Source organism: Eptatretus burgeri, chromosome 6 (genome assembly GCF_056783735.1).
Source record: "Eptatretus burgeri isolate ZD-2024b chromosome 6, Ebu_testis_v1, whole genome shotgun sequence".
Taxonomy (NCBI): Eukaryota; Metazoa; Chordata; class Myxini; order Myxiniformes; family Myxinidae; genus Eptatretus; species Eptatretus burgeri.
Genome location: NC_140966.1, coordinates 23182378 through 23205868, shown reverse-complemented (window position 1 = coordinate 23205868; position 23491 = coordinate 23182378). Strand labels below are relative to the sequence as shown.

General features: G+C 39.9%; 1 protein-coding gene across 19 annotated transcripts in view; it reads left to right on the top strand.

Annotated features, from left to right (window-relative positions):
• The window catches only part of AGBL3 (AGBL carboxypeptidase 3), a 117269-nt gene that overhangs the window by 7843 nt on the left and 85935 nt on the right, over positions 1-23491 (top strand). The window contains exon 1 of one of the 19 annotated variants that reach the window (XM_085884291.1): positions 15354-15623. The exons of the other annotated variants lie outside the window; for them this stretch is intronic. The gene's annotated coding sequence lies outside the window, so the exon portion shown is untranslated. Of the gene's footprint in view, positions 1-15353; positions 15624-23491 lie in introns of those variants that run through there. 19 annotated transcript variants of the gene reach the window in all.

The window sequence follows — 23491 nt, the reverse complement described above, 5'->3', positions numbered from 1 at the left end:
AGAGAGAGAGAGAGCCAGAGAGAGAGAGAGAGAGAGCCAGAGAGAGAGAGAGAGCCAGAGAGAGAGAGAGAGAGAGAGAGAGAGAGAGAGAGAGCCAGAGAGAGAGCCAGAGAGCCAGAGAGAGAGCCAGAGAGAGAGAGAGAGAGAGAGAGAGAGAGAGAGAGAGAGAGAGAGAGAGAGAGAGAGAGAGAGAGAGAGAGAGAGCCAGAGAGAGAGAGAGAGAGAGAGAGAGAGAGAGAGAGAGAGAGAGAGAGAGAGAGAGAGAGAGAGAGAGAGCCAGAGAGAGAGAGAGAGAGAGCCAGAGAGAGAGAGAGAGAGAGCCAGAGAGAGAGAGACAGAGACAGCCCACGGTCTCGTGTCGAGAAAATCGTTTGCCAAAGGCCTGTCATGGCCGCCGGGGGAGGTTTTTCTCGTTCATTGCGACCGTGTTCTTTGTTAATTCTCAACTTTAATCGTTGATTTATTGGTGTTTGTGAGAACACCTTATTTCTCTCTATAAAGTTTACTTACTTGTTTTCTTGAGTTAGAATATCGGGTGAATGTTTCCGTGTCGAGATGTTCGAGTCACTAACTCGTAAAAACGCTGTTTTTTGCTTCCCTCCCAGTGAGATGGAACTTAACGATGTGCTTTCCGCCATCGGTAACATCCTTGGTTTACATAATGTTCGTGCTGCTTCTCGCATGAATAAGAAGTTTGTGGTGTTTGTGTCCGAGGAACACGTGGTCGCCACGGTAGTTGAGCATGGCCTGTTCATCGAACCGAACACTTACCTCTCTGTGTTCGCTTTACAGGCCCCAACAGTTAAAGTTAACATTAATAATATTCCACCATTTATAAGGAACCAGGACTTGTGTAACCAGTTAAACAAGTTAGGTAAGGTTGTGTCGAGGATCTCAATGGTGCCGATGCGTCATGTTAGCGATTAAATTTAACCACATCATGTCCTTTAAAAGAGTGGTTTATATGATACTACCTGAAAATGGTAAAACACTGAATGTTGTACTCAGTGTAAAAATCGACGGGTTTGAATATAAAATGTTTTCCTCCTCAGAGGTTATGACGTGTTTTGGGTGTGGAGCTTATGGGCATGTGAAGTGTTTGTCCCAATGCGGTTACACCGCAAGAAAGTGAAGGTGCGGTGAGGAACGATTCTTCCTCACCACAAACAAATGAGGAGAAGGTGAATCGGGAACCGAGCCCCGCCCCCCCCCCCACACCGGCTGAGGTGTTCGACGAATTGGACTCGTCCACCCCGACCGGCGTTGGAGAGAGGGGGTGTAATCGTGACGTAATTAATCCACCCCCACCAAACGAGGAAGTGAAAGTGGTTGCTTCCTCTCCTTTACCATCCACTGTACAGGACAGAGTGGACGATATGAGTTAACAGCTATGTCTGACAGTGATGGAGAAATAGATAAAGGGGAAAATCCCTGTGAGTTAAATGTCAACCCCTCCCTCACAGATGATTATGTAAGGGTTGTAGAGGGGAAGAACATGGACAAGGCAAATTCGGAGGGGTCCGTAAACAGCAGAACTTTCTGTTGAGCCAAAAGTAAGTGTTCCACAAGTAATAGGAGAGGCCATAGATGAAGCACTTGATTCAGATGAAACCTCTTCTACCCCACATTTCAGTGCTTTAAACTCTCAAGAGGATGAAGGGGGAAACGACACAACCTTAGTGTCTCAACAAAATGTGATTAAATTCCTGGATGATACATTCAGGAAAAGATACGTAAAAAATCAAAGATTACTTCCCGAATTTACACGATTTCATAAAAACTGCAAGGAGTATGATTCGTGAACCTTATCAGGTTAACATGTCAGATCCTCAATTCCAAAGGTTAAGGAAATGTGTTACTCGGGCTGGTAAAGAGCTTCAAGAATAACTAACAGAATGGAGATAAAAGTAGCATCCTTGAACATCAATGGAGGCCGCAGTTGTGTGCGTCGCCTCCAGGTATTTCAGCTCTTCCAAAATGAAAAAGTTGATGTGCTAATGCTACAGGAGACTCATGCAAATCAGTCTTCTGAGGATGAGTGGTGTAAAATCTTTAAAGGTTGTCTTTTTTCTCGAGTGCGCTTGTTGAGGCCAAGGCTAGTGTGGCAATAGTGTTGCATCCTCGACTCCAGCCTTCGGAGATAACTTGTAAGGAAATTTGCAAAGGTTTATTACTGTCTGTGCAATTTGTCAGTAGTAACCTAAAGATTTGCATGACAAATGTTTACTGTCCTCGTGCTAACTCTGAAAGAGGTGCCTTTCTGTACAAGTTGGCAGAGTTTGTAAGCACCATTGACTTAACCATGTTGTTGTGTCTGGAGGTGACTACAACTGCACCCTCGACCCACAACTTGATCAGAACACTTGTGAGCCTCATCCACCCAGTGCAAGGCCTTTGGCACAGCTCGTCAAAATGTTTAAACTGGTGGATGTGTGGCGGGTACAAAAACGTAATATCCGTCAGTATACATGGGTTTGTGCATCAAGAAATGTTTTGACGATGGCTCGCCTCGACACATTTTATGTTAATCATGAAATGGTATACATTGTTAAGAACTCTTGTATAAGGCCGTCTGGTTTTTCTGATCATCACATGATTGTTATGGTGTGTGGCTTTCCTCATCATGTCTGTGTAAGTGCATATTTGACTTTTAATGTGAAACTTTTACAAAGTGCACATTTTATAGAAGCTTTTAAAATGATATGGGAAAAATGCGAGTCACAAAAGGGTTCATATTTGAACTTAAGACAATGGTGGGACTGCACAAAGTCCCAAATCAAATGATTTTGCCAACAATACTCCTCTTACAGCACATACAACGCTTTTGGTGGGATATCCGCTTTAAAAAATGATATACTTATCTGTGAGCAGAAAGCTGGATTGTCTAGCGCGGTGGTTTTCAAACTTTTTTTAGTGGCGACCCAATTTCAGAACCTCTCCACATCACGCGACCCAAAAGATTAATAATATACAAGATAAGATTTCATATGACACAAGAACATTTGCTGTTTACTTTATTCACCATCGTCATGTTTTCATAGACGAGTAAACGGAGAATAGCCGACAGTATCCAAATAGTACAGTTGAATGCTTCAGAAGTTTAGTCCGAATGACATTTAGATATATCAGTGAGAAGGATGAGCCTGTTTTTCAGAAACCAACTTCTCTATTCGTGAATAAATATATGACAATGCCAGGATCATATCATGCTCCATTTCGAGTCGATTTCTGTACTTTGTGTTAATCACCACCATGGTGGAGAACGACTGCTCACAAAAGTATGATGAAGGATATGGCATGAGAACCTTAATGGTGTGCCGTGACAGGGTCGGGTACGACGGCAGCATTTTGCACCAGAATGTTGACAACGAATTCTTCCGTGCAAGAACCTGCGCTCCTGAATCGTGCTGGAGCTGTACAAGCTCTTCCTGTGCTGTATCATCTTCATCAGCAATCGAGTCCAGTGGAGCCGTGAAAGGGTCCCGAACCACAGAGAAGGACTGCACATCCAGCTCAGGGAAATAGTGCTCGAACTGTTCAATGAGCGACCAAAAGTGATGTGCTGTCTCCCCAAAAAGACTGTCGAGCTCAGTATCATCGTACTGGCAGGTCGTTAGATGCTCCACCAGACGGGGGAAAAGGCTGAAGTGCTTAACAGCTGCTTAGTCTGCCAGTAATTTTAGAGTCGCCAGAAATCCGCTCATTTTGTCGTGAAAAATCATGAGGTTGGCTTCTTTGCCTTGGAGGGAGCGGTTGAGGACATTGAGACGTTCAAAGATGTCAACAGGATAGCACAGTTCTTACAGCCTAGAGTCTGACTCAAGCAACGCTACCCATGCCGTTTTTTCCTTGTTTGCGTAGGAACTCCTTCAGTTCATCTTTGAGCTCGTAAACACGCAGAAGGTTTCCTCGAGATAACCATCTGACTTGTGTAGAATAGTAAATTCTTATGGTCGGCATCCATCTCCTGGCAGAATAGCCTGAATAACCTAGTGTTGAGGGCACTCAATTTGATGTGATTCGCCATTTTTACGACTTCTGAGAGCACGTTCTGCAAGGTTTCTGGCAAAGTATGAGAGGCGAGCGCTTCTTGGTGAATCGTGCAGTGTACCATGGAGGTCTGAGGAGCCACCTCAAGCAATTTAGCCTTGAAACCAGAACGCACTCTTAACATTGCTGGCGCGCCGTCTGTTGTAGAACCGAGCAACTTTCCGAAGTCCAGATCATGGTCATGATAAAACTGCTCTACTTTCCCAAAAATATCCTCGCCTTTGGTGGTGGCCTCCAATGGTTTGATGAGCAGAGGTTCATCGACAAAGTTATCAGCCTTGATGAAGCGGACCCGGACGATGAGTTTCGCGTACGATGCGATATCAGTGTACTCATCCAACTGTATGGCGTGCCACGGCGATTCCTTGATCCTCTGTATGACCTGAGCCGTTACGTCCAGACTCATATCTTCAATTCTGTGTTGGATGGTGTTGTCAGAGAGGGGTATAACTGCCAGTTTCTTCGCCGCTTCCTCCCCAACCATCAGAGATGCCATGTCCTTTGCACATGGCAGCACGAGTTCTTCTGCAATGGAGTGAGGCTTTTTAGTCTTGGCAACATGGAGCGACACTCGATACAAGGCCTCTAATGCCCGAGAATTGGTCTGATGGCATGTACCCTCTCTGTCAAGACGCTTATTCTTGAGTGCAAGAAGTTTCCTCTCAAAGAACGCTCTCTCCTTATCCTGATAAGGCGCATGTTTTGTAGTCAAATGCCTCTGCAACTTATTTTGTTTCATAGACTCCGTAGAAAGCACTTCGAAACAAATTACACACTGAGGCCTCTGTACCCCACTTTTATCCACCACATAGTAAAATACAAAGTCCAGAAATTTATCCTGGTAAGAACGTTCTTGAGATTTGCTGGTGGCCGGTGCTGCCATCACAAATATGGTCTCGAGTCCTACGTGGAGACGTGAATAGACATTAATGATAGAGTCTGAGAGACCGTGGATCAAACCACTAATTTCCCGCCAAAATGAACTGCCCTTCAGCGAGCCCGCGCATCGGCTGGATCCCATTCCAAGCGTCATGTTGCGCCGGTTCCCATACTTTGAACGAACCATTTATATTGCATCCTGTAAAAGCGAACACCGATCAAAAATAGACAATTTTTTTCACTGCAAGCCGACGCCCACGACCCCACGAATTTGCTCGGCGACCCCACTTGGGGTTGCGCCCCCGGGTTTGAAAAATCAAGGTCAAGCATGAATGTCCAGCAGTTGTCAGAGAAAAGGACCATTCTGGCTGAAATGGTAAAAGAGCGGGCGGCCGGTGCATTCGTCCGACTGTGGAACGAAAAAAATCCAACTTGACACACCAAACAGCGGGTTCTTCAATTTGCAAAAAAACATTCAAGAGCTCTCACCAAATCCATGCTTTGCGCTCTTCTGGTGGTGATTTGTTGACCTCTCAGAGTGATATCAAGCATGAACTACAAGACTATTTTTCTAAACTCCGCAAAAAGAGCTGTGAATGAGGAGAACAGGAATGCGATGCTTGAACAGCTCCTTCTCTGTCTGAAGACCAACTACAATTGCTTGAGCCTGGCATTTTTCTTGGAGAACTTACTGCTGCGCTCAAGGATAGCAAGGATGAGAAAGCCCCTGGACTAGACTGCCTTCCGGCTGAATTTTATAAGGCTTTCTGGGACATTCTAGGCCCTACTCTTCTTGAGGTCTTTCAGGAGAGTGTTGAACAAGGTGAATTGCCACTGAGCTGCCGGAGGGCAGTTTTGTGTCTCCTTCCGAAGAAAGGAAACCTGCATGAGACTGCAAATTGGTGGCCTGTGTCACTCCTCAACACGGACTATAAAATATTGTGAAAAGCACTTGCAACCCGTCTAAAGGAAGTCATTTCTTTCTTGATTGGCACTGATCAATCATACTGTGTTCCAGAACATTCCATATACGATATTTTTTTGGTGAGAGACATGATCAGTCTCAGTCGAACTACATCTCCTGGTTTTGGTTTATTTCTTTTAGATCAAGAAAAAGCTTTTGACGGTGTTAACCATTCTTTTTTGTTTGATTTATCAATGAGAACAGGGTTTGGGGAAAAATTTATTGCTTATGTTAAGTTATTGTACAAAAATGCATCTTCTCTGCTGAAGGTTAATAATAGTCTTTGTTACCCTTTCCCCTTTCAGTGAGGCATCCGTCAGGGCTGTGCGCTATCAGGCATGCTCTACAATCTATCCGTTGAACCTTTATTAGTTTTACTTCGGAACTCAGTGTTAGGAGTCTCTTTCACAAAACTCCAAAGTGGTTGTTTCAGCTTAGGCTGATGATATTTGTGTTGCTATTGCAAATCAAAAAGATGTTTCTGGGGTCTCTCGTTGCCTTACCCAGTTTGAGCTTGCTTCTACTGCAAGGGTAAATTGGAAAAAAAGTGTAGCTTTTTGGGTGGGCCCCAGATCGCCTTCCTCGTCCCTGCCTGTTTTACCAGGAGGAATACAGTGGAGTAGTGAGGGGTTTAAATATTTAGGCTTATTTCTAGGAATTGAAGTGTATGAACAAAAACAATCTGGAGAACTTCCTGGAAAAAATTAAATTGAAACTGGCAAGGTGGAAAAGATTGTACCAACTTCTCTCGCTTAAGATACTGGTGTCAAAAATAAATAACCTGGTGGTTCCTTTTATTTGACATAAAGTTATCCCACTTGAACCTCCGAGATACTTGGTCACAGGCATTCAGAGGGTTCTGACTGATTTTTTTTTTCTGGGGTGGCCACCATTGGCTGGGCCCAGACGTGGTCTGCAGACCCCGAAATGTGGTTGGTCAAAATCTGATGCATATCCCAAGTCGGATAATGGCATTCCGAATTTCCATGATTAAGCGCCTACTGTACAGTGAGTGTGTTCCTTGGCGACCTCTCACAAACGCCTGGTTGCAGAAAGTGGAAAGTCTGAATTATGACCGTGAACTTTTCCTCATCGACCTGCAACACGTTGATATGTCTCAGCTCCCCAGTTTTCATCAGAGCCTTTTGAATGCTTGGCAAGTCCTCGGAGTGCAACGTTTAGAGGTATCATACGATGCCCAAAAGTTTGTACATGAGCCATTAGTTCCGAATCCTTTATTCTCTAGAATTTCAACCTCCAGGTCATTTATGCATTGTTTCATCAGTGTTGGAATAAACAGACTGCGAGACCTGTTGCAGCCATCCTTGAATGCCTGGCTACTTGTAAGCTCACTTTCATTAAAAACTGGTGTTCGTTCTGCTCGTATTGTGGAAAATGGCTTGAAAGCAGTAATTCAAACCTTTCATAGACTAAACATCGGGTGGACTGGGGTGGCTGAAATGGTAGACTCGCGTCTCTATTTCCCTGAACTTCAAATTACCTCAAAAAACAAGAGGGTGTGTTCTCCTCAAACTCAGAGGAAATTGGTGTGTTTCACGTCATGGGGAAAACAGCTATCTCCAACATATGTCTGGAAGCATGTATACCTGGTTTTACAAAACTGTTGAAAAGTTGGTGGAATGAGACCTTACCTGCTGGAGCTTTTGTAACTCCAGTGTTGAACAAAATGTATAGTTCTCCAACTCTTGGGCGAACTGGAGACCTGAATTGGAGACGAGCACATCAAGCCCTGGTTACACAGACATTACTCCATAAGTTTAATTCTTCTGTTCTAATTTTTTTGTCCTTTTTGTGATTTGATTGAAAATGTTGCCAACGTTTTTATTGAATGTAAGAGATTGGTACCCCTCTTTCTCTTCCTTCAACAGCTTTTCTATAGATTTAATTTTGTTTTTTCCTTTCCAGTCTTTATTTATGGAATCGGGGGGAATTATAAAAGTAAACCAGTCCTCTCGTTTTTGTCTTTTCTGTTAGGCTTTGCTACGCTGGCAATTTACAAAACCTGGAAAGCAAAATTTAAGGGGAAAAATGCAAATGTGCTTTTAAGGTATGGTTGCGGCACGAGTAAAAATGGAGCAGGCTTATCTTTTGAGCCTGGATATTGTGGGTGATCAGTGGTACACTGATGAGGTTTTGAGTTTCTTTTCGTGATGGAATCTGTTTGTAAAAGTGTAAAGTAATTGCACTGCCCCCCCACTCTCTCTCTCACCCCCCAACTCTCTCTCTCCCCCCCACTCTCTCTCCCACTCTCTCTCCCCCCACTCTCTCTCCCCCACTCTCTCTCCCCCCACTCTCTCTCCCCCACTCTCTCTCCCCTCCCCCACTCTCTCCCCTCCCCCACTCTCTCTCCCCTCCCCCCACTCTCTCTCCCCTCCCCCACTCTCTCTTCCCCTCCCCACACTCTCTCTTCCCCTCCCCACACGCTCTCTTCCCCTCCCCACACTCTCTCTTCCCCTCCCCCACACTCTCTCTTCCCCTCCCCCACTCTCTCTCTCTTCCCCTCCCCCACTCTCTCTCTCTTCCCCTCCCCCACTCTCTCTCTTCCCTCCCCACTCTCTCTCTCTTCCCTCCCCCACTCTCTCTCTTCCCTCCCCACTCTCTCTCTCTCTTCCCCTCCCACACTCTCTCTCTCTTCCCCTCCCCCACTCTCTCTTCCCCTCCCCCACTCTCTATCTTCCCTCCCCCACTCTCTATCTTCCCCTCCCCCACTCTCTATCTTCCCCTCCCCCACTCTCTCTTCCCCTCCCCACACTCTCTCTCTTCCCCTCCCCACTCTCTCTGTCTTCCCCTCCCCCACTCTCTGTCTTCCCCTCCTCCACTCTCTGTCTTCCCCTCCCCCACTCTCTGTCTTCCCCTCCCCCACTCTCTGTCTTCCCCTCCCCCACTCTCTATCTTCCCCTCCCCCACTCTCTATCTTCCCCTCCCCCACCCTCTATCTTCCCCTCCCCCACTCTCTATCTTCCCCTCCCCCACTCTCTATCTTCCCCTCCCCCACTCTCTATCTTCCCCTCCCCCATTGTGCGCAGACGGACAGACGATGAAAAATCACTCATAAAGTGGCACTTGGCAAAACGGAACGGCACTCGGTAGGGATCATAAGGGGTCTAATATTCCAAAGGGTTTATGGGGTCTTGGTGGTGTAAAGGGGTTTACAGGGTTTTACAGAGCCATAACGGGTTTAATAGGTCCAAAGAGTATAAGGGGTCAAACGATTCATCCGTATTATCACACACGCAAGTCTGACGATTCATCTTTATCACACACACAATCTGTCCACCAAGTTTTATCAGAATCCATACACAACACAACTTTTTCTGAATCCTTCCACAACTTCCAGATATGGATTTGGAACTGCACCAAAATTGAATAAATTCTTCCTGGTGGCATTCTCAACTCTCCACCAAGTTTTGTCTGAATCCGTCCACAACTTTTTGAGATATCAAGCAATATCGTTTTTAGCCCCATCTCTCAATGGTGAAGAAGCAGTTAAATATTAAATAATTCTCGTTTGCAGATCTGGATTCGGATCTTCACCAAAACGGAATCAATTCTTCCTGGTGGGATTCCCAACCTGTCCACCAAGTTTCGTCGGAATCCATCTGTAATGTTTTGAGATATTGTGCAAAATATCGTTTTTGGCCTCATCTCTCAATGGTGAAGAATCATTAAAAATTTTTATAAATCGTGTCTGGATCCAGATTCGGATCTTCACCAAAATTTAGCGATGCTGTCCGGTCACCTACACACACACAAAAAAAATCAAAACGATTGCTTGAAAACTGTGGCCAAACATCGTGTGACAAACAGACAGAGAAACAAGTTAAACAACAAAGAAAATAAAAATAAAAACAATGTCACCCGCAGGGTGACCCGTATCTTGCCAAAAGGTGACCACGTGTGACCTCTTCAAGGTCACACTGAGGTGAACAGAGCTGCTATCCACCAGGAGCGACTCATTGAGGAATATCTGCCGACGAGAGATTCCGATGAGAATCGTTCTACAGTGTAACCATGAAAAATATGCGTTTGCCTCATAACGTCACCAAATGACGTCATAATGTCTCAAGCTTGACATATCTAGAAAGCACTCATCAAGGTGTTCAATTTGAGGTACTACACGATATGGTTTCTAAAACTTGAAAATTTGACCTTGGGGTCAAATATGTTTGACCTCAGGCGCTAACCATGAAGGTCAAGGCCAATCGCCACCAAAAATTAATCTTCTAAGAGCCAGACCATGAACTATATTCCCATGAAGTTTGAAGACGATCCGATCAAAATTACTCAAAAAAATAAGGGTTTCGTCGACCTCCATGATTTACCGCAAAGTGACCTTGACCTTTAGTGTGCTGAAGGGTATTGTAATAATATTACGATATGTGTACCCACAAGAGTTTCTGATAAGAATTGTGCTCGACAGAGTGATATAAAGGTGAAAAATCCAATGATTACAGACAAACAAAATAAACTTTTCATGAAAAATCCGTTTTTTCGTCATGACGTCATCAAATGACATCATAGCATCAAACTTTTGACAGATCTGGAAAGCACTTATCAAGCGCTTTCATATGAGGTATTCCTCGATATGGTATCTAAGATTTCAAAATTTGACCTTGGGGTCAAATATGTTTGACCTCAGGCGCTAACCATGAAGGTCAAGGCCAATCGCCACCAAAAATTAATCAGCTGAGCGCCAGACCATGAACTATATTCCCATGAAGTATGAAGACGATCCAATCAAAATTACTCAAAAAATAAGGGTTTCGTCGACTCCCCTGATTTGCGACAAAGTGACCTTGACCTTTGACCTTAACCTTCAAAATTTTGTGCGCTGAAAGGGACCTCTATAGGCATCTGATATGCGAAGTTACAAAAATTTCCAATGATAACTGTGCTCTGCAGAATTTTTTTATATGTGATTACAAACAAACAAAAAAAAACATACAAGCTGACTAACATATCTTGCAAAAACTTCGTTTTGGCAAGATAACAAACAAAAAACAAAACAAAACAATAACAACAAAAAAAAACATACAAGCTAACATATCTTGCAAAAACTTCGTTTTGGCAAGATAATGAAAAATCACTCATTGAGTGACACTTGGTGAAACAGAACGGCACTTGGTAGAGCACATACTTCTGCCAGGCTGAACAGTTTAAATTTTGTATCCCACTGAGTGGCTGGATCTGAATCTGGACCTCAACCAAAATCGAAACTGCTTGTTCTTATCACCTAACCAACTCTTCCACCTCGTTTTGTCACACGTCGTCCTTAACCTTTTGAGATATTGTGCTGTATATCGTTTTTGGCCCCATTTAATGGTGAAGAATCACTTGAAAAATTCTCAAATCTAGATCTGGATTCAGGTCTTCACCAAAATTGAATGTTACTGTCCTTAGCCAGTCACCTACATACACAAAAAAAATTCAGAACGATTGCTTGAAAACTGTGGCCAAATATCGTGTGACAAACAGACAGACAGACAAACGCGACAGACCAACATATTTGACAAAAAAAGAAAAATTTTCACCAAGTAATAAACAAAGAAAAAACAGACGCATATGCAATACCCTCTGGCAAGGTATAATATTGTTGTGGGCCGGGGGTCGGTGGCGAGAACAACCGCTATGTGGGGGAGGTTACGCCGTCTCCCACCAGACTTCCCCGGAATTGTAGGCCGTTGCTCCGGAAAATTCTGAGAGCCGCGGGTCGCAGAACTGACCGTGGTCGCCAATATCTCGATCGCGTGGAGTATGGTTATTTGTCTAGAGCCAAAGTACCTAAGTATCCACGCAATCTCGTCTACCGGGGATCCACGCCCTCGTAAAGTCTGGCCGAACCTGATCACTCTACCAGCTACGGTAGAGTATCAACTTCCGCCTACCAACTCTGGCTCAGATGCAGTCGAGCGGGCCTGCCCAGGACGTTCCGGCTACGATGTACCGATTACCGGGGATGAAACCCCGTTTGAACTCAGACCCAGACCATGCTGGACCAAATAAAGAAAGGACGGAAACGAGCTGGGAACATTTCTAATAATTTATTTACAGCAAATAAAAGACAAGAGAAGCGAGACTGAAAGCGAATATTCAATGCAAGTATTTACAATGGCAAAAACACTTATGCAGTTCTACTTACAAGACGGGCCCACACGCAGGCACACACACAAATAGAAAAGAAACCCCAGAGTCCTTTATTGGACCCTTGCAGCCGTGGAGAGAGACAAGCTGGGGGTCAGAGTTCGGTGGGTACCTGACTGATGGAGGGAGGGCCTGCTCCACGATGCGGCACCTGACAAAGGTCGTTGGTCCGATCCCCAGTCGCACGTGGGGGACTCGAGGCTTGTGGCAGAGTTCGGGTGGCGAATAATTGGGGTCCACGGAGGGGGGGGGGGTCAGGGTCTCTCTGTCCTTCCTTGTAGAGGGCCAGCAGAGACACGTTTACCGCCTCGAGGGCCCTCTGCGCAACCCTCGTGACAGCAAAAACCCCTTCGTACAGCAACGTAGACCTCCTGAACTCCCGTGCAACCCACCAACAACTCCTCAGAGAGTCTCTGGAATTTATGGACCTCCCTCAGTGGGGAGGGGCCTTGGTCAGCACACCTCGCTGTTCGCCTCTAATTGGCCGGGATCCTATGGGCACAGCCTTCCTGTGTGGGGTTTCGGCCATGCCAGGAGAAAGCCGCCCTCCCCTCTACGTGTGTTTGTGGAAGGTGGGTGGTGGTAAAGCCACTATTGCGTGATGGGCAGGTGGTGAGATGTAATAACCCAACTATAAAAAAACCACAACGCACATATTCGACCCTCCCACTCGACAAAAGGAAGGGACCTGTCTCACACGTACTTTAGGCCTAAGTCACATTTGCTCTACGGCGAGGATACGGCGGCCATACGCTCTTTGAATTGATAGAAACATGCGGCGGCCGCAGAGTTTCTGCAGTGGCCTCAGGGTGGCCCTACGCCATTTGGCTATCTTTTACAGGCCGTAGGGGTCGCCGTGGAATTATAACGCGGAGTTATAACTTTTTTCATTTCCACCTTCGCCGTAGCAATTCGACAAGCCGAAAAAAAGAAGAAAAAAACTGGTTAAAAAAAAAAAAATGAACCCACTCGTTACCGTCCGTCTGGCCGCACGTTCGCCTTAGGACCCCCCTGCGGTCGCCTTGCGGGCACCTTGAGGCTACCTTGCGTCTGCCTTGAAAATTCTTTGGCCGCCGCAGGGCCCCCTTAAGGTCACCGTGTGACATCAAATCAAAGACCTACGGCAACCCCACGTTTTCGGTCTCCACAATTTCTAAATACACCGTGCGGCTCCCCAAAAAATAAAAACATATGTGACTGCTACATTGTGTGACAGTGGAAATACTGCGGCCGCCGTATAATTGCTAGTGGCTGTAGATTTTGGAGACCCCACGGCCGCCGTGGCAAATGTGACTTAGGCCTTACCGGCATAACTAACTTTGGGACCTGAAAGTTGAGTGTGCATGGTTTCCAGATTCGTAACAATATAACAATAACAGCAATCAATCATTGGCAAAGGAAATAATCGGAGACGACGACTCTAATAATAATTACGACGACTGATGAAATTTTACTTTTGACGAGACCACATGCAATAGAAGTTGTAAGTACATTTAGATGCCGTAAGCTAATTGTAAGACTGATAATTATGCCAACAAAGTTTGTTGAAGATGCGTGAAGCAGTTAAAGAGGAGACAGCAATCGTGACAGACAAAGGGACAAACGCCATCCTTTTTATATACAGAAAATAGACTGAAGAGAGAAGACTGTATTTTGTATGAACATTTTATGGCAGAATCATCAACATAATTTTAATCACCTTTTCGAAAGTTTGAGTTCCAGCAAAGCAGTTTCAAAATGACTGGTGATGTCCGTAAGGGGCATCTCTTCATGTAATTTGCATTGGATGTGGAGGGTGAGGATGAAGGAAGAGGTGGAGGTTCTAGGGTGGGGATTCTGTGGGGTAGAGTTCTGGGGTGGGGCTTCGGGCTGGTTTGTCGTAGGGATGCATTTATCCAACCTGACCAATAATTGTGTATGTGAGAATCACTATCTATATTCTATATACTGTATTGATAATTTATTTTAAAAATACTCCATGAATTTATCTATCTTGTATTTAAGTGTTTATTTCATTTATATATTAACAGTGCTATTTGGGAAATTCACATAGTGCAACTTTGTTTCAATTACATAAATTCCACCGCCAACTCTCCCCCTGCTCCCACACCTATTTACTACCAGCCGACCTTTTCCCTAAAGTTTATCCATTTGTGTGTGAATTTGTAATAGCCATGTCCAGGGCCGGATTTTCCAATAGGCAACATAGGCCATTGGCCTGGGGCCCACCGGGGACTTGTGGGTTCTCTGATCGGTTTAATTGTATGCTTTTTATTATGCATTGTAATTTATTCTGTTTCAGTTTCATTGTATTTTTCCATTATTCCTATGTGTAAGATGTACATGATATGGAACTTGATTTACTTTGATGTACTTGATATGGAACAAATTTGATTAAAAATTATTGATGTCACATTATGTTGCAATTATTTTTTTTTACATTACAATATTACGATATATGTATATATATATATATATATATATATATATATATATATATATATATATATATATATATATAATTTTTTTGGGGGGGGGGGCACTGATAAGGTTTGGCCTCGGGCCCACAAGCAAGTAAATCCGGTCCTGGCCATGTCTGCTTTTGTCATCATTGAATTTTCAGCATGGCACGATGTAGGTTTCATGAACCAAGCATGCATCATGAGGGGCACTTTCATTGATTTTGATATTCAGTATTAACGTTTATTTGGAAAAGCAACAAATTACTTCAAATAATGATTTTAAAAAAATTAAAAAAAATTGTATACACTGTCGAGGCTCGTATGAGAGCTAACACAGAACGTACAACAAGGGGAGCAGCAGATGAGTGGCCAGACAGGGAAGGACAAAACAGTGTGGAACAGACATGAGGAGATCTGTGGAAGGGAGAGGGATGGGGCGGAGTACATGGGGTAAACAAGATGGACACGACAGGGACTTTCAGGAAGGAAAGCAGGGAATTTCAGGTCCTTGCACAACAGGGACTTTCAGGGAATTTGAATGAGGTGGGTTTGGGGTGGATTAATAGGGGTATAAAAGATCATTGTTTTGGATGGGGGAAGATAAGAGGTAGTGATGAATAGCTGTTTTGAAGACCTGGAGGGAAGAGTGGGATTTAAGAGAGTGTCGGAATTTGTTCCAAAGGTGGGGAAGAAAAAAGAGGAATGAAAGAGTGAAGGTGAGCAGTGATTCTTGATGTTGGTAGTTTTACCAGAAGGGGTTGCTGGCGTACCTTGAGACAGTGCATGGGGGGGGGGGGAGACTGAAGAGGAGACTGTAGAAGATAGAAAGACCACCAACCTGCGTGTGGTGAGAGAGCGAGAGACCCAAAGACTCAGCCTCATCACAGGAGATACCGATGATCTTGAATGCCTTGGTCTCCACAGCATGAAGCCGAGAAAGGTGAGAGGTGGGAGCATCCGCCCAGAGGAGAGAGCAGTACTCCATCAAGCTGCAGAAGAAAGCTTTGTATGTGGTCAGGAACTCAGGTGTGACAAGGAAGGATTTTGTACGATGGAGGATGTCCAGTCGGCGACTGGCTTTGGAGGGAAACGTGCATCGTTTTAAGGTCATTCTTGGTGGGTGGGTAGCTGGTGTGGAGATTTGTGATGTGGAGCTCATATCGATGCATTTATTTGACACTCTTTGCGTGTAATATGTTTTTAGTATGGCTTCATCTATTGTAGTTTCAGATGATTTTCTGCAGTGCAGTACTGGATATGTTATTGTGGAGTCAAAGTTCACGTGTTTCACACGGGAGAGGAGAACAGCTGTCTGACCAGTAGTGTGTTCATGGGGGGGGGGGGAAGGGTGTGGGGGGTGGTGGGGGGGGGTGGTGGGCGTGGTGGGCAGTCTGGGGCTGTTCAAAGTTTTTCCCATATTGTGTGTAATAAATAAACAGGCCTTCAGCACAAACGAAATACACCATTATGGGATTATATATACATATATATGTGTGTATATATACTGTATATATCGTCGACCGAGAATTAACAGGGTCTATCTGACATTTCATTCAAATTTAGAAGAAGTCCATGTAGAAGGGCAACAGAGGAAACTAAGTAAGATTATTTTATGTAACCTTTATATGTACCTGTTATGTAGCACACGATGTGAAAATAAAATGTTATGAGATAGCGGCAATTCCACTTTGAATTTTTGATTTCATTTTTCTCAAACTTTAAAAAAGTGTAGTTGGACCCTGTTAATTCTCGGTCGACGATATATATATATATATATATATATATATATATGTGTATATATATATATATGTATATATATATATATGTATATATATACTGTATATATATATATATGTATATATATACTGTATATGTATATATATATACTGTATATGTATATATATGTATATATATGTATGTATATGTGTATATATGTATATGTATATATTTATATATATATGTATATATATATATATATATATATATATATATGTATATGTATATATTTATATATATATGTATATATATATATATATATATATATATATATATATATATATATATATATATATATGTAGGGTGGAAGCCTGGTGTTGGCGCAGTGGTTAGGGCAGCGGCTTGGGATCCAAGAGGTCCTGAGTTCAAGCCCCGTTGGGCCACTGAATTAATACACCAGGGGGTTGACTCAGCCTGTCATCCTTCCGAGGTCGGCGAAATGAGTACCAGTCTGCTGGGCCGGTGTATACCCCGGTTAAAATAGGTGTACCATGTCCCTGTGTCGTAAGAGGCGACCAGGGTTGCGTCAGGAAGGGCATCCGGCGTAAAACATGTGCCAAATCACTATGCGGATCATACGGATGATCCGCTGTGGCGACCCCTCACGGGAGCAGCCGAAAGAAGAAGAAGAAGAAGATATATGTAGGGTGGATATACTGGTTCTGGCTCACTTTTCCCCATGTAAATGAATGGGGGATTTTCAGCGATTCCCTTTTTTTTTCCCTAAAAATAAACCCCCTTTTTATCCGTTTTTCCCTGCTGTGCAGGGGTTTGGCTTTTTGTGAGGCAATGTTTTATGACCGGATGCCCTTCCTGACGCCAACCCTGGTCGCCTCTTACGACACACAGGGATATGGTACACCTATTCTAACCGGGGCATACACCGGGACCAGTACACTGGCACTCATTTCGCCGACCTCGGAAGGATGACAGGCTGAGTCAACCCCCTGGTGTTAATTCAGCAGCCAACGGGGCTTGAACTTAGGACCCTGGGATCCCAAGCCACCACCCTCACCACTAAGCCAACACCAGGCTTAGCCAACACCAGGCTTTGTAGGTATATATATATATATATATATATATATATATATATATATATATATATATATATATATATATATATATATATATATATATATATATAGATATATATATATATGTATATATATATATGTATATATATATATATATATATATATTTATATATATATATATAAGTTATTATATTATATATATAACCAGGCTATCCCAAGGTATATTTATTTGTTTCCCCTTTTAACCTGGATGTTGAACCTCATTGAATTGAACACCTGGGGGTTGAACAGCTCACTCATTGAACCTATAAAGATTTGTTCATTCTCAAATTCCTTCAATAGTTTTATTTTCTTTGCACAATAATCCCCATCTAAAATATTGACAAACAAACCATTTGAATCTTTATATTTTTTTAAGATACCCCTTTTGTGCCATTACGAAATGATAAACTTCTCTCAATGCTCTTGTTTGACCACCTCCTGAGCCACATATCATTTTGAGATTATAGTAAATTGTTTTTTAATTGTTCCATTGATAACCATCAAAGTTTTCAGTCCATTCAAGGATATTCATTTTTTTCTTTACATCCTCTAACTTACTACTTTTTAAATTGATTCGCTTATTTGTTTTATTTACCTTTGTTTTAGTTATTTTTTCAATAAGACTTATTTGATATTTTTCACATTCATTATGTTTTCCATTTATTTACCAAGACTGAGATTTTCTCCACTCTTTAGTTTGATTAATACTTGGTTTAACCATTTATATATTGCGAAAAAACGCGGCGGTAGCCCTTAAAAAAAACCCTAACCCATCTTCCCATCGTTAAAACACAATCTATTTTATACACTCTATCATACAATATCCATATGGAACACAATCTATTCCATTATCTAAAATAAATCTATCATCAAAGGCTCCTAATGCCTTTTTATTTACTTCTTCACAATATATGTTATGTTTATAACTTCTTATTGCATTCATTTTCCTATATTCTTCTTTCTTATTCATCAAACAATTATAGTAATTTCTAAAAGTTATTGATTTCTTTATTCCCTTTAACCTCTTATCAATCTGATCACCATACTTATAAGCATATGCCTTTGCTCTCAATCCAATAAACTCACTCATTACTTTTCCACCCAACTCATCCTTAAACTTACCAATAACCTTTTCATTCTTTTTGGAAAATAACTCACTCTTCTTGCTGAAATTACTTGTATCATATACTCCAATATTTTTCTTCATATCTTCATAAACATCATCAGTTTTTATATCTAAGATAAAACTATCAGTGTCCATATACAACAATGAAACATTTTCACCATACTCTTTCTTTAAGTCATTATACAAATAATCATACATCAATATCTTTGATAAATCAAGAACTGCTGTTCCAATATAAATTGGTTTATCCATTACAATACTTTCCTTTTTCATATGAATTGCAGAAAAGTTCTCTGAAAAAACCTCTTCTCTCTCAAAACTTGGTTTATTTATCAATCTCGAAGCTTCTTTCCAAGATGTTGCGAATCTAATGTTTTGCCTGTTTCTAACATTTTCCATAGTCTTTCCAAATACAGCATTATTCATTAATTTATAAAAGTCCCCTTCAAATTTTACTTTTGTATTTGCTCTCATATCTGTATTGAATTGAATATACTTTTTCACCCAAGGACTTTGTTTAAATTTTAAAACTCTATGAATTTTAGCTACTCTCAATCCTTCTCTCAAAAACTGTTTTAAGCTTCTCTGATGCAAAACATATCCCTCTTTATCATAGAATGTTGTTAATAACTTTTCTGTTGATTTACCTTTAATATTAAAACTTTTATGATAATCACTTGACCATTCTTTCTTTGGGGTTTCTTTCTCACATGCAAAAGGAAGATCTTTATGCTTATTATGAAGATCACTCGGGTACCTCAAATCAACTTCAAAATAATAACCTTCTTCTTCGTCATTCAATTCCTCTTGAGAAGAAATAACAATATTCATCAAAGCCTTTTCATAATCCTTTTCTTCCACCCACTCTAATTTACCATAAGGTAGAGATTGAGACATTGCCCATCCATACAAATTATTAGCATCAAAATACATCAAGTAATTACTATCTTTTTCACTATCATAATTTGGAAGATATTTATTATTTGCTTTAGCATATCTTTTTGAACATACTTGTGATATTCCACCTCTCTTGGACTTCTCAATCATCAAAAGCATATCAACATCACTGATTAAATCTATATCTTGTTTTGTCATTTTCAACATTGCACTCCAAGCTAAACCAGGAGCTGTGAAATAGTGGGAAGGATCTAATCCATAACAATTTTTATTATGACAGAGTGATCTAAAAGCTTCAAACACATCAGCTAACAATAAAACATCTGTTTTTAGATATAAATCATGATATTCTCCAAGGTTCTTTATCTTAAATATTTTCCATATTTCTTGTGCGTGTTTATATTCCTTATCACTTATCTCTTCTTCATAAAGGTTATTATAAAAACTTTCTTTTGATGGAAGTTGTGTTTCTTTAAATCTCATAAATGAATCCATATAAGGATAAATTCCCTTACTTGTAAGAATTTTCTCTTTACTTTGAATTTCATTCCTTGTTTGAATTTCCTCTCTCGTAAAAATTCCTTCTTTAATCAGAATTTCATCTTTAATCAGAATTTCCTCTTTAGTTAGAATTTCATTCATTGTTCGAATTTTCTTTATAATTAGAATTTCATCTTCAGTTAGAATTTCTTCATTAATTTCCTCATTAATTAGAATTTCCTCTTTACTTTGAATTCTCTCTTTAATCTGAATTTCCTCTTTAGTGAGAATTTCCTCTTTTGGAAAGAATGAATTAAGATTTGGAAAAGAGTCCGTGGAGCTTAGATTTGATGCGAGGTAGGCTAGTGGTGTTCCCATAAACTTGTAAGAATCTAGAAACCTAATACGAGTTAAAGGTTTTGTGAATATCATTTTTGTAAATGAAATATACTTTTGACTTGTGTTTGTTATGGCAGAAATATTCCCTGGTGTTTTTGAAAGTTCATTTATAAATAGATGTGTATCATAGTTGGCGCTGTTGTGAAGAAAGACTGGAATAAAAGAAGGTAATTTATAATTAAGATTACAACAGGAATGAGCGGGACCTCTATATTTACCAGTAAGATGACAATGATCCCTAACTTTAGACTCCTTAATTTCCCCCTCACAAATATGACAGATATTGTTCTTTCTAAATTCTAATTTTTCTTCTTTGGTTAATTTCATCGGTTCATTTGTTTCTTTCATTAATTTAGTGAGTCTTATACAATCCTTTTCTAATCGTTTTACAAACTCTTGTGAAGCTTTTTTCCACGATAATGTTCAAGTTTGTTATACTTTTCTCCAACAGATGATTTGATATAATAACAGAAACCACAAGGAATATGTTTTTGATATTTATTTGTATATGATTCTTTTGGATTAGGAGAAGCAGTATTAATCTTTTTAAGTATACACTCAAAATCAGCGTATATCACAAATGGGTGCATGATAGATTTATTATAATCTTCAAAAGAAATCTTTTCACCAGGTTTAGGCATTGTAATTACAGCTGATTTATGATTACTACAATATTTTGAATGTTGTTCTAATCGTTCTTTTGTATGAAATGAATTAAGACATCGCTTACAAGGATATATTTTGTTTGCTGTTCTGAATACCTGAGAAGAGATTAATCTTGATAAATTATTGATGTATGTGTAATGTGAATTCTTTCCAACACTAAAATATAAAATATCAATGTGTGTTTCTTCATTTTTATAGTTGTTTGAAATTTTTAATATTTGAACTTTGTTTGTATCCGTTAATCCATATACATTAATAGAAAGATTATTCTTTTTCTCAAATTTAGGAATATCTGTTAGTGGCATTGGGAATTTAAAATCTTTAATGTCCAAGGTATTCTCATATTTCATATATTGTTTTACTCTTTCTGAATTACATTTTGGTGGATGAAAGTGAGCAAGAACAGACCAGAGAAAACATTTATTATCATTGTTCTTAATATTAACAACTGCCTTCTTTAGTTTTATTTCTTTTGGTAATTCAATATAAGAAGAAGCTTTAAGAGGGTTTGATTTTAGAATGTGTATATCTAAAAAGATGATTTTTTTAATATTGAATCCACTTCCTACCACTGTATTATCAACATCCTCCTCTTGTTTTGATAGTTCTTCATAAACCCCACTATTCAAAAAATCTTGAAATGATGTTATAAAATGAAGATCTGTTCTCATATAAGGAGTATGTTCTTCATCTTGTCTTTTCATATTCATTTTCACTCCCATATAAAACTTTAAAGTTTTCATTTCTTTTAATGTCTTTTTAATAAATTTTTCAACATTGGGTTTCACTATTTCAATTGATTCAGCTATTGATGATGGACCGGGTTCTCCAAATTGAAAAATCCTTATTTTTATATGCCCTTTAAATGCCCCATCAGTGTTTTCAATATAATAGTCTCCCTTTACTTTAAACTAATTTTTCTTGTGTTTTTGTGATTGAAGATGTTTATTATAACTACACTTCAAAACATCCTTTGAACAGATATCACAATGTTTTCTTTCCAACTCAAGAGGAGATATTTGATGAAATAGATTAAATGTTTGTTTGTTGGTTCGGAGGTGTTTTCTATAATGTTTATATTTGTGATTACAAACATCGCAGTACGTTGTATTCACCATATTTATATAATAAAACTTTGCTTAAACTAAAATTTTCTTGATGAAAATTTCGTTTAATTTATAGGTGAATCTGTGCTTAAAACCATTTTATCCTCCAACTTTTTCACTTAATAAATACAATGTTTCAAGACACAAAAGACAAGTTTCAATCAATCTCTTCATTTGTTAAAGATACTGAGAAATATGTCAAGGATGTAAAATTGAACAAAGATAAATATAACAACTATTGGATAAAAACTATTATGATAAATAATATGAGTTCTTCAATTTCCTTCAGTGGAAGGGCTTTTAGTATACCTGGTAGAACATCAATTAAAGTATCTCTAACAAAAGTTTCTCCTCTCCTTCTAGTAATATATTCAAAACTAGAAAAAGCAATGAAGCAAGAAAAAGTATCAAAAAACAAAAACCTTATGGATGAAGCTTTAGAAAGAAAAGATAAGACCATCTGTAATATGCAAGGAGAAATTTGTATTTTTTTAAACAACCCTAAAGATGTAAATCCTGATGAAATAAAGGATGTTAATATATCAGGTGAAATGACATTTCGTTCAATAGTAATTAACGATCATTTTAAAATTACCTTTAATATAAAAAATGTTGTCGTTGAATCTGATAATGAAAAAAGTATATCGATATCGATGGTAATATACAACTGAAAGTATAGATGAATTTCAGTTTAAGTAAAGTTTTACTTTATAAATATGCTAGAATTTCCTGATTCTCCATATGACAAATTTGAGAATTGTCCTGCGTGTGAAAGACGGGGATTAAACACAGAGTCAAAAGCTTATAAACAATGTATATTCTGTGATTATCTTCTAATTAATGATAAAAAAAAATATAAAAAGGAAAATAATTCTTTTAGATTTACACCAAAAATGAATTACTTTACAAGATTGATTAGAGAAATGAATGTAAAGTATGAGGGTGATAACACACCTTTCCTTACAAGGGAAGAAACTGAACGTATAAGAGAAATGTTCAAAGGATTGTTGTTATATTTTATTCATGGATGTAATTTTCAGGGAAATATCAACACAAGATATTGTATAAATAAAATAATGGATTATCTTGAAATTAAACCTGAACTTAGGATAAAATATAGAGTTTCCAAAAAAGCCAATAATAAATTAAATAACCTGTTTTCCAAATATATAAATGAATGATTTTTTTTACCTATTTGGGAAAATAAGATAAAATTTAACAACCATAAAAATCTCCCAAATTCATTAAGATGTCTCATAGTTGGTTCAAGTGGATGTGGAAAAACCTGCTTACTTTTAAAAATGCTCCTCACTCCCAACTTTTTAGATTATGATAATTTAATAATTTTCACAAAGTCGAGTTTTCAACCAGAGTATCAACTACTCTCACAAGGTTTTAATGCTGGTCTTCAAAAAGAAGATATAATCGGTTTATTTAAACGTCAAAAA